Source organism: Coregonus lavaretus, assembly GCF_964263955.1.
Source record: "Coregonus lavaretus genome assembly, chromosome: 26".
Lineage (NCBI taxonomy): Eukaryota > Metazoa > Chordata > Actinopteri > Salmoniformes > Salmonidae > Coregonus > Coregonus lavaretus.
In genome coordinates, this window is record NC_140013.1 from 10,279,861 (window position 1) to 10,288,384 (window position 8,524).

Here is an 8,524-nt window from a genome sequence, read left to right on the forward strand (position 1 = left end):
AGCTCTCCACATTGGGGAGTTTGAATTTGGGCAATTTAGCACTAATCTCTGGACCATGAAGTTCACCCTCTTGACTGGCTCCTTTAGATACTGAGAAGCCCACTTCTGGGAGGGAGATGTTTGGCAACACAGAACCACCTGCCTCCGCATCTGCCTCCACATCTGCACCTTTGCCAAGCTTTGTCTTCGTAATCATACATCTACCACTGACCCCTTCCTTCTCTTTCCCAGTTTTATTTGTGGCTGCATCTAATGCTTGATCTCCAGTGTGCTTCATTTTTGGCATTCCAATTTTGAATTTCGTGCCTTTGACTTTTGGCCCCTTAACTTTGGTACCAGAAGTTTTAAGGTCTAAGTCAGGCAACTCTATTCTTTTTCTGTCCTTCTTTCCCTCAGCTTTGTGGAAGCCTATATCCAGCTCCAGATCTCCTTTTGGGCACTCTATGTCTATTGTTGGCATTTTGATTTTCATCTTATGGTCTCCCTCTGAATGTGAACCAGTTTTGTCTGAACTTTTCCCATGAACCTCAGCTCCATGGATGGGTTTTCCAACATTCATGTCCAAATCAAGGTCGGGAGTTGTAAACTTTGGTAAACCAATCGAAGGCATTTTAATCTTTCCTTCTGCCTCAGCGTTGGGCTGTTTGATTTCAGCATCAATGTCACCAGATTTTCCACCACGCATTGTAATATCTATCTTTGGCAGTATGATTTCTGGCATCTTATATCTTCCACCCTCACCTTCAATTTCCAATTCAGGTGCATTAACATCTCCAGTTTTTCCTTTTGGAAGTGATATGTCTACCTTTGGCATTTTCGTATGTGGCATCTTGAATTTTCCTCCTTCGACTTCCATTTCTGGTGCTCTAATTTCTCCAGACTTTCCTTTCGAAAGTGAAATGTCTACCTTTGGCATTTTGAATTTTCCTCCCTCTGCCTGAATTTCCATCTCTGGTGCTTCAATCTCTCCAGTTTTTCCTCTTGGAAGTGATATACCAATATTTGGTATTGTCATATGTGGCATCTTGAATTTTCCTCCCTCTCCCTCAATTTCCAAATTAGGTGCATTAACATCCCCAGTTTTTCCTTTTGGAAGTGATATATCAATATTTGGCATTTTCATATGTGGCATCTTCAATTTTCCGCCAACTCCTTCAATTTCCATCTCTGGTCCTTCAATCTCTCCACTTTTTCCTTTGGGAAGTGATATATCAATGTTTGGCATTTTCATATGTGGCATCTTGAATTTTCCTCCCTCTCCCTCAATTTCCAAATTAGGTGCATTAACATCACCAGTTTTTCCTTTTGGAAATGATATATCAATATTTGGCATTTTCATATGTGGCATCTTGAATATTCCTCCTTCTCCTTCCATTTCAATTTCTGGTGCACTGATGTCTCCAGACTTTCTCTTTGGAATTGATAAGTCTACCTTTGGTATTTTCATATGTGGCATCTTCAGTTTTCCACCCTCTCCCTGAATTTCCATGTCTGGACCTTCAATGTCTCCACTTTTTCCTTTGGGAAGTGATATATCAACATTTGGCATTTTCATATGTGGCATCTTACATTTTCCACCTCCTCCTTCAATTTCCATATGTGGTCCTTCAATTTCTACACTTTGTCCTTTGGGAAGTGATATATTAATATTTGGCACTTTCGTATGTGGCATCTTGAATTTTCCTCCTTCGACTTCCATTTCTTGTGCTCTAATTTCTCCAGACTTTCCTTTCGAAAGTGATATGTCTACCTTTGGCATCTTCAATTTTCCGCCCCCTCCTTCAATTTCCATCTCTGGTCCTTCAATCTCTCCACTTTTTCCTTTGGGAAGTGATATATCAATGTTTGGCATTTTCATATGTGGCATCTTGAATTTTCCTCCCTCTCCCTCAATTTCCAAATTAGGTGCATTAACATCACCAGTTTTTCCTTTTGGAAGTGATATATCAATATTTGGCATTTTCATATGTGGCATCTTGAATGTTCCTCCTTCTCCTTCAATTTCAATTTCTGGTGCACTGATGTCTCCAGACTTTCTCTTTGGAATTGATAAGTCTACCTTTGGTATTTTCATATGTGGCATCTTCAGTTTTCCACCCCCTCCCTGAATTTCCATGTCTGGTCTTTCAATCTCTCCACTTTTTCCTTTGGGAAGTGATATATCAACATTTGGCATTTTAATATGTGGCATCTTGGATTTTTCACCTTCTCCTTCCATTTCAATTTCTGGTGCATTGATGTCTCCAGTTTTTCCTTTTGGAAGTGATATATCAACATTTGGCATTTTAATATGTGGCATCTTGAATTTTCCTCCTCCTCTTTCAATTTCCATGTCTGGTCCTTCAATGTCTCCACTTTTTCCTTTGGGAAGTGATATACCAATATTTGGCATTTTCATATGTGGCATCTTGAATTTTCCTCCCTCCATTTCCATTTCTGGTGCACTGATGTTTCCAGACTTTCCCTTGGGAATTGATAAGTCTACCTTTGGCATTTGAATTTGTGGCATATTGAATTTTCCTCCCTCTCCATGAATTTCCATTTCTGGTCCTTCAATCTCTCCTGTTTTTCCTTTTGGAAGTGATATATCAATATTTGGCATTTTCATATATGGCATCTTCAATTTTCCACCTCCTCTTTCAATTTCCATGTCTGGTCCTTCAATCTCTCCACTTTTTCCTTTGTGAAGTGATATACCAATATTTGGCATTTTCATATGTGGCATCTTGAATTTTCCTACCTCTCCCTCAATTTCCAATTCAGGTGCATTAACATCACCAGTTTTTTCTTTTGGAAGTGATATATCAACATTTGGCATTTTCATATGTGGCATCTGTAATTTTCCACCTTCTCCTTCCATTTCAATTTCTGGTGCACTGATGTCTCCAGGTTTTCCTTTTGGATGTGATATATCTACATTTGCCATTTTAATATGTGGCATCTTGAATTTTCCACCTCTTTCAATTTCCATGTCTGGTCCTTCAATGTCTCCACTTTTTCCTTTGGGAAGTGATATACCAATATTTGGCATTTTCATATGTGGCATCTTGAATTCTCCTCCCCCTCCTTTAATTTCCATCTCTGGTCCTTCAATTTCTCCACTTTTTCCTTTGGGAAGTGATATATGAAAATGTGGCATTTTCATATGTGGCCTCTTGAATTTTCCTCCTTCCATTTCAATTTCTGGTGCACTGATGTCTCCAGACCTTCCCTTCGGAATTGATAAGTCTACCTTTGGTATTTTCATATGTGGCATCTTACATTTTCCTCCCTCTCCCTGAATTTCCATGTCTGGGCTTTCAATCTCTCCAGTTTTTCCTTTGGGAAGTGATATATCAACATTTGGCATTTTCATATGTGGCATCGTACATTTTCCACCCCCTTCTTCAATTTCCATATGTGGTCCTTCAATCTCTCCACTTTTACCTTTGGGAAGTGATATATCAACATTTGGCATTTTCATATGTGGCATTTTGAATTTTCCGCCCCCTCCTTCAATGTCTATCTCTGGTCCTTCAATCCCTCCACTTTTTCCTTTGGGAAGTGATATATCAACATTTGGCATTTTCATATGTGGCATCTTTAATTTTCCACCTTCTCCTTCAATTTCCACCTTGGATACATCCATTTCTCTATGTTTTCCTTTTGGAAGTGATATGTCTACCTTTGGCATTTTAATGCCAGGCATCTTGAATTTTCCACCCCCTCCCTCAATTTCCACTTTGGATGCATCAATGTCACCAATTTTTCCTTTAGGAAGTGATAAATCTATATCAGGCATTTTGATGTTTGGCATCTTAAATTTGCCCCCCTCCCCCTCAATTTCTGTTTCATGCTTGACTTTAGGCAGAGTTACATCTAGATCAATTTTGGGTGCTGATACATCAATAGTTGGCATTTTAGGGATTTTCAGGTTTCCTTCATAACCTCTGATGTCAGCCTCAGATACATCCACCTCAGCCTTTGGGAGTAACACTTCTCGCTCAGATGTCTTGGCAGCTGGCAAGGATATCTCCACTGATGGCATTCGGACCTTTCCTTTGGTATCTAGTTCAGCACTGGGCCCACTCCTGTCAAAGTCTGTCTCCTTTGAGCCAAACCCTGGAATGGAGAACTTGGGCATTTTGATTGTAACATCGGGTGCATGAAAGCCACCTTTCCCTTCCATTCCACTATCCAATGAGGCATCTATCTCTCCCTCTGGTAGTTTACCTTTAGGAGATGACTTCTTAAACTTTGGGAATTTTAGTCTATATTTTCTATTTGTTTTGTCCTCTGGATTTTCTACACTGATCCCTGGCTTTGGAATGTCCACTTTCCCCTTTTTTGCCTTGATTTCTACATCAGGGCTGGCTATTGATACATCTTTCTTAGATATTCCAAATGTTGGCATTTTCATTTTGGGCTTCTTTAGTTTACCTTTTATTTTTCCATCTCCGCCTATTTCCATTGATGCTGGTCTGTCCTCACCATCCACTCGTGGGGGGCTAATATCAATATCAGCCTCTGTGCCATATCCTTCTAGGTTTACATCTCCACTAGACTTTCTACCAAATTTAGGGAGAGAAAATCTTGGCATTTTGAGAGAGACATCTGGCATGTCAAAACTTGACCCAGAGGATGGCCTACCACCTTCTGCTTTTAGTAGCTCCATCTCTTCCCTATCATTTTCTTTAGCTTTTGACAGCCCAAAGTCTAAGTCAACCTTCGGTGCAGATATGTCTACTGTTGGCAGTTTAACAGTTGGTAACTTGACTCCACTCCTACCCTCTGCTTCAATTTTGGGCATTTCAAACTTCCCCCCTTTGACTTCAAGGCCTTCTTTGACATCACCCTCTGGGTGCTTCATCTTTGGTAGTGACACATCAAATGAGGGCATATGAAACTTTCCTCCTTTTCCAGTATGTCCTTCAATGTCAGTTTCTCCCTCTGCTTTTCCTTTTGGAAGTGAAATATCAATTGTTGGAATTTCAAACGTTCCACCTTTGGCTTCAGGGCCTTCAACTTTGACTTCACCCTCAGGTAACTTAATTTTTGGAAGAGAAATATCAAATGAGGGCATGTGAAACTTTCTTCCTTTCCCACCATGCCCCTCAACCTCAGTATCACTTTCTGCCTTCACCTTTGGAAGAGAAATGTCAATGTTAGGCATATGTATTTTACTGCCTTTCACGTCTGGACCCTCTAATTTAATGTCACCATCTTTTGACTTCATTTTTGGTAAGGACATGTCAATTGTGGGCATGTGAAACTTTCCTTTTCCCCCCGAATGTCCTTCAATGTCTATTTCCACTTCTGTTTTTTCTTTTGGAAGTGAAATATCAATCTTTGGCATTTCAAATGTTCCACCTTTCACCTCAGGGCCTTCTAGGCTGACTTGTCCTTCTGGTGTCTTCATTTTTGGAAGCGATATATCCAATGCTGGCATTTGGAACTTGCCTCCTTTTAAAGAATGTCCTTCAGTGTCAATCTCACCCTTTCCCTTGGGAAGGGAAAAGTCCATTTTTGGTATATGAAACTTTCCTCCTTTGACGTCTGGTCCTTCTAAACTGACATCTGGTTCTGGTGACTTAATCTTTGGAAGGGAAACGTTGAATGTTGGCATATGAAATCGTCCTCCTTTTCCAGACTGTCCTTCAATATCAATTTCCCTCTCAATTTTTCCTTTGGGATGTGAAATATCAGTCGATGGCATTTCAATCTTTCTCCCTTTGGCTTCGGGGCCTTCTACTTTGACTTCACCTTCAGGCAACTTCATTTTTGGAAGAGAAATGTCAATTGAGGGCATGTGAAACTTGCCCCCTTTGCTTGCATGTCCCTCAACCTCAAGATCTCTTTCAGTTTTCCCTTTGGGAAGAGAAATGTCAATGTTAGGTATATGTATTTTGCTGTCTTTCCCTTCCGGTCCCTCTAGTTTGACGTCACCCTCTGGGAGCTTAATCTTTGGTAGCGATACATCAAACTTGGGCATATGAAATCGTCCTCCTTTTCCAGAATATCCTTCAATGTCAATTTCTCCCTCTGCTTTTCCTTTTGGAAGTGAAATATTCATTTTTTGAATTTCAAACTTTCCACCTTTGGCTTCGGGGCCTTCTACTTTGACTTCACACTCAGGTAACTTAATTTCTGGATGTGAAATGTCAAGTGAGGGCATGTGAAACTTCCCCCCCCCCTTGCCACCATGCCCCTCAACCTCAAGATCACTTTCTGCCTTCCCCTTTGGAAGAGAAATGTCAATGGCAGGCATATGTATTTTACCATCTTTCACTTCTGGCCCCTCTAATTTGATGTCACCATCATTTGACTTCATTTTTGGTAAAGACATGTCGAATGTGGGCATGTGAAACTTTCCTTTTTTCCCCAAATGCCCTTCAATGTCTATTTCCCCTTCTGTTTTTCCTTTTGGAAGTGAAATATCAATCTTTGGCATTTCAAACTTCCCACTTTTTACCTCAGGGCCTTCTAGGGTGACTTCACCTTCTGGTGTCTTCATTTTTGGAAGTGATATATCCAATGTTGGCATTTGGAACTTGCCTCCTTTTCCAGAATGTCCTTCAGTGTCAATCTCACCCTGTCCCTTGGGAAGGGAAAAGTCCATTGTTGGCATATGAAACTTTCCTCCTTTGACGTCCGGTCCTTCTAAACTGACATCTGCTTCTAGTGACTTCATCTTTGGAAGGGAAACGTCGAATGTAGGCATATGAAATCTTCCTCCTTTTCCAGAATGACCTTCAATGTCAATTTCCCTCTCCATTTTTCCTTTGGGAAGTGAAATATCAGTCGATGGCATTACAATCTTTCTCCCTTTGGCTTCGGGGCCTTCTACTTTGATTTCACCTTCAGGCAACTTCATTTTTGGAAGAGAAATGTCAATTGAGGGCATGTGAAACTTGCCCCCTTTGCTTGCATGTCCCTTAGCTTCACCTTCCATTTTTCCTTTTGGAAGAGAAATGTTCATCGTTGGCATATTAATGTTCTCCCCTTTGACTTCAGGGCCTTCTAGGCTGACTTCAGCTTCTGGTGTCTTCATTTTTGGAAGTGATATATCAAATTCTGGCATTTGGAACTTGCCTCCTTTTCCAGTATGTCCTTCAGTGTCAATTTCTCCCTTTCCCTTGGGAAGGGAAAGGTCAATTGTTGGCATATGAAACTTTCCTCCTTTGACTTCTGGTCCTTCTAAACTGATATCTGATTCTGGTGACTTCATTTTTGGAAGGGAAATGTCACATGTAGGCATATGAAATTTGCCTCCTGCTTCAGAATCTCTTTCAACATTGATGTCACCTTCCGCTTTTCCTTTTGGTAGTGAAATGTCAATTGTAGGCATGTGAACCTTCCCTTCTATGTTGACCTTACCCTCTGGTGACTTCAATTTCGGGAAAGAAATGCCGAATTTGGGCATCTTAAACTTGCCCCCTTTACTGACATGGCCTTCAATGTTAACTTCTCCCGCTGTTTTGCCTTTTGGAAGGGAAACATCAATATTTGGCATCTCAACCTTTCCACCTTTCATTTCAGGGCCTTCTACTTTGGCTTTACCTTCTGGTAACTTCACTTTTGGAGGAGAAATGTCAAGTGAAGGCATGTGAAACTTTCTGCCTTTAGATGCATCTCCTTCAACACTGATGTCCCCTTCTGTGTTTCCTTTTGGAAGTGAACAATCTATAGTGGGCATATGAAATGTGCTGCCTTTCACATCAGATCCTTCTATTTTCATGTCACCCTCTGGTGACTTTATTTTTGGAAGCGAGACATCAAATGAGGACATTTGAAACGTCCCTCTTTTTCCAGAATTTTCTTTGGGAAGTGAAATGTCTACTTGTGGCATGTGGAAGTTTCCTCCTTTTACTTCAGGCCCTCCTACATCGACTTCTGTTCCTGACGACCTCATTTTTGGAGGAGAGATATCAAATGTGGGCATTTTGAACGTTCCTTCTTTTCCTACATTTGCATCAATATTGACTTCACCCTCTGCTTTTCCTTTGGCAAGGGAAATATCAAGTGTGGGCATTTCAAACTTTTCCCCTTTCAATTCAGGTCCCTCTAAACTGGCATCGCCCTTCATTTTAGGAAGAGAAATGTCACATGAGGGCATTTTGAACTTGGCTCCTTTTCCAGAATGTCCCACAATGTTAATATTCCCCTCTGTTTTTCCTTTAGGGAGAGGTATGTCAATAGAGGGCATTTGAATTTTGCCACCCTTCACTTCAGGTCCTTCTACATTAATTTCTCTGTCTGATGACTTCATTTTTGGTAGAGAAATGTCAAATGTGGGCAGCTGAAATGTACCTCCTTTTCCTAAATATCCTTCAATGTCCACCTCACCCCCTGCTTTACCTTTTGGGCGTAAAAGGTCAACTTTTGGCGTGTTGAACTCCCCTTTGACTTCAGGCCCCTCTATATTCATGTCCTCCTCTGAAGACTTGAATTTTGGAAGAGAAACATCGAAAGTTGGCATTTTGAACTTGCCTCCCTTTCCAATGTGTCCTTCCACATCAACATTGGCTTCTCCTGATGTCATCTT